The sequence below is a fragment of the Rhinopithecus bieti genome, unplaced genomic scaffold (genome assembly GCF_001698545.2).
Source record: "Rhinopithecus bieti isolate Rb0 unplaced genomic scaffold, ASM169854v2 scaffold_6945, whole genome shotgun sequence".
Classification (NCBI taxonomy): domain Eukaryota; kingdom Metazoa; phylum Chordata; class Mammalia; order Primates; family Cercopithecidae; genus Rhinopithecus; species Rhinopithecus bieti.
Window position 1 is genome coordinate 3,025,974 of NW_016805531.1, and position 3,787 is coordinate 3,029,760.

Genomic DNA, 3,787 nt, shown 5'->3' on the forward strand with positions numbered 1-3,787 from the left:
AGCTCTTGTAAAGCAGGCCTGGTGGTGACAAAATCTCTCAGCATTTGCTTGTCTGTAAAGGATTTTATTTCTCCTTCACTTATGAAGCTTAGTTTGAATGGATATGAAATTCTGGGTTGAAAATTCTTTTCTTTAAGAATGTTGAATATTAACTCCCACTCTCTTCTGGCTTGTAGAGTTTCTGCCGAGAGATCTGCTGTTAGTCTGATGGGCTTCCCTTTGCGGGTAACCCAACCTTTCTCTCTGGCTGCCCTTAACATTTTTTCCTTCATTTCAACTTTGGTGAATCTGACAATTAGGTGTCTTGGAGTTGCTCTTCTTGAGGAGTATCTTTGTGGCGTTCTCTGTATTTCCTTAATTTGAATGTTGCCCTGCCTTGCTAGGTTGGGTAAATTCTCCTAGATACTATCCTGAAGTGTTTTGCAATTTAGTTCTGTTCTCCCCGCCACTTTCAGGTACACCAATCAGACGTAGATTTGGTCTTTTCACATAGTCCCATATTTCTTGGAGGCTTTGTTCATTTCTTTTATTCTTTGTTCTCTAAACTTCTCTTCTCACTTCATTTCATTCATTTGATCTTCAATCGCTGATACCCTTTCTTCCAGTTGATCAAATTGGCTACTGAAGCTTGTGCATATGTCATGTAGTTCTCGTGCCATGGTTTTCAGCTCCATCGGGTCATTTAAGGTTTTCTCTACACTGTTTATTCTAGTTAGCCATTCGTCTAATCTTTTTTCAAGGTTTTTAGCTTCTTTGCCATGGGTTCGAACATCCTCCTTTAGCTCGGGGAAGTTTGCTATTGCGATCGTCTGAAGCCTTCTTCTCTCAACTCATCAAAGTCATTCTCTGTTCAGCTTTGCTCCATTGCTGGCAAGGAGCTATGTTCCTTTAGACGAGAAGAGGCGCCCTGATTTTTAGAATTTTTGGCTTTTCTGCTCTGGTTTCTCCCCATCTTTGTGGTTTTATCTACCTTTGGACTTTGACGATGGTGACGTACAGATAGGGTTTTGGTGTGGATGTCCTTTCTGTTTGTTAGTTTTCCTTCTAACAGGACCATCAGCTGCAGGTCTTTGGGAATTTGCTAGAGACCCTGGAACTTTGCTCCAGACCCTGTTTGCCTGGGTATCACCAGCAGAGGCTGCAGAGCCGCAAATATTGCACAATGGCAAATGTTGCTGTCTGATTGTTCCTCTGGAAGCTTCCTCTCAGAGGTGCACCCAGCTGTATGAGGTGTCAGTAGTCCCCTACTGGGAGGTGCCTCCCAGTTAGGCTATTCGGGGGTCACGGACCCACTTGAGGAGGCAGTCTGTCCTTTCTTATATCTCAAACTCTGTGCTGGGAGAACCACTACTCTCTTCAAAGCTGTCGGACAGGGACGTTTAAGTCTGCAGAAGTTTCTATTGCCTTTTGTTCAGCTATGCCCTGCCCCCAGAGGTGGAGTCTACAGAGGCAGGCAGGCCTCCTTAAGCTGAGGTGGTCTCCACCCAATTGGAGCTTCCCAGCTGCTTTGTTTACCTATATAAGCCTCAGCAATGGCGGGCGCCCCTCCCCTAGTCTCACTGCCACCTTGAAGTTCGTTCTCAGACTGCTATGCTAGCAATGAGCGAGGCTCCGTGAGCGTGGGACCCTCCAAGCCAGGTGTTGTGCCGTTTGCTAGGACAATTGGAAAAGCACAGTATTAGGGTGGGAGTGACCCAATTTTCCAGGTGCCGTCTATCACCACTTCCCTTGGCTAGGAAAGGGAATTCCTCGACCCCTTGTGCTTCCTGGGTGAGGCGATGCCTCACCCTGCTTTGGCTCATGCTCCGTGGGCTGCACCCACTGTCTTGCACCCACTGTCCTACAAGCCCCAGTGAGATGAACCCAGTACCTCAGTTGGAAATGCAGAAATCACATGTCTTTTGCATCGCTCATGCTGGGAGTTGTAGACTGGAGTTGTTCCTATTCGGCCATCATGGAACCTCCTCTTAAATTTCTTATAAATGTTTAAGTGTATTTTTTGTTCCATTTGATTTTTAAGTTACAAAAGTTATTTATGTGTGTGAGCAATTAGATTTGTCTTAAATAAAATCTAATACAAATTTGAGTCTTAAGTAATTACTGAATAATGCTATTTTCCAATAATTGTCATGTTACTGTTTGTATTGCATATCAAAATATTACTATTTTATTTTGTTTTTTGAGATGAAGTTTTGCTCTTGTTGCCCAGGCTGGAGTGCAGTGGCGTGATCTTGGCTCACTGCAACCTCCGCCTTCCAATTTCAAGCAATTCTCAGCAATTCTCCTGCCTCAGCCTCCTAAGTAGCTGAGATTACAGGCACCCACCACCATGCCTGGCTAATTTTTGTATTTTTAGCAGAGATGGGTTTCACCACGTTGGCCAGGCTGGTCTCAAACGGGATCCGCCTGCCTGGGCCTCCCAAAGTGCTGGGATTACAGGTGTGAGCCACTGCGCCCAGCTGACATACCAAATTATTTTTAACTTTTTGTTATAAGTTTTCTGAAATAAAAGCATAAAAAGTAAGTAAAATAGTACATGGAAACCCCATGGACCTATCATTCAGATTTTACAAATATCAACATTCTGCCATTTGTGTTTTTTCTGTGCTTTCAACCATTTTGTATCTACAGTTTGAATATCATTAGTAGTATTAGTGGTATTATTTCAATTTTTTGAGGTAAAATTCACCTATAATAAAATACACAAACATGAAATGTACACTTCAAAAAACTGAATAGAACTGAGTAATGCACAATTCACACCTCATAACTTAGGGCCTTCTTGCCTCTCCTTAAAGCTTTGTTCTATTCCATTCCACTTGTGACCCTTATCCCAAACCAGATAACCAGTATTCTGATTTCCTTTTTGCCCTGGATAAGGTTTTCTTCTTCTAAAACTTTACAAAAATGAAATCATTCAGCATGTACTCTTCTTGTCTTTCTTTCACTCTACACATTCTAGCCATTTTATAGGAATTCAGTGATAAATCATTTTAATTTGTTGAGTAATTTTTCATGTATTTATTGGCCATGCATATAACTCAATTTGTTACTCGTCTGTCCATGTCTTCTGCCCATATTTTGAACCATGGGAATTATGAATCTATTCTGGATACAAGTCCTTTGTCAAATATATGTTTTGTGAATACATATTTTTGAATATTTTATATACTTTTTTTTGCCTATTTAATGTTTGTAATATTAATAAAAATATTCTTGTATGCTGCATTATAGATTTGGATTTTAGGCCTCTGAGCTATCACAAATTAATTTTTGTGCATGACGTTACTAGGAGCTGAACATTTTTCTTTGCATATGGATGTTCATTTGATCCAGCACCATTTATTGACAAGACTGTCATTTTCTTATTGAACTAAATTGACATCTTTATTGAGATTGAATTTGCCATATAAACATGGGTTCATTTGGACACTCCATTCTATTTCATTGATTTATTTGTTTATCTTTGTGATGGTGCTATGTTATCTTGATTAAATTAACCTAGAGTAATTTTTAGAGTCAAGTAGTGCAAGCCTTGCAGGTTTTTTCTTTTTTGTTTTCTCTAAGATTGTTTTGCAAATACTAGGTTCTTTGCATACTCATGTACATTTTAATACAAGCTTATTGATTTCTATAAAAATGGCTGTTGGAATATAATTAAAATGTAATGTTAATTTGGGGATAATGAATATTTTAATAATATTGTATCTTCCAAACTATAATTGATGTTTTCAGCACATTTGAGAAGTTTCCAGCCATTATTTCCCCAATTTGTTGTTATTCTGCT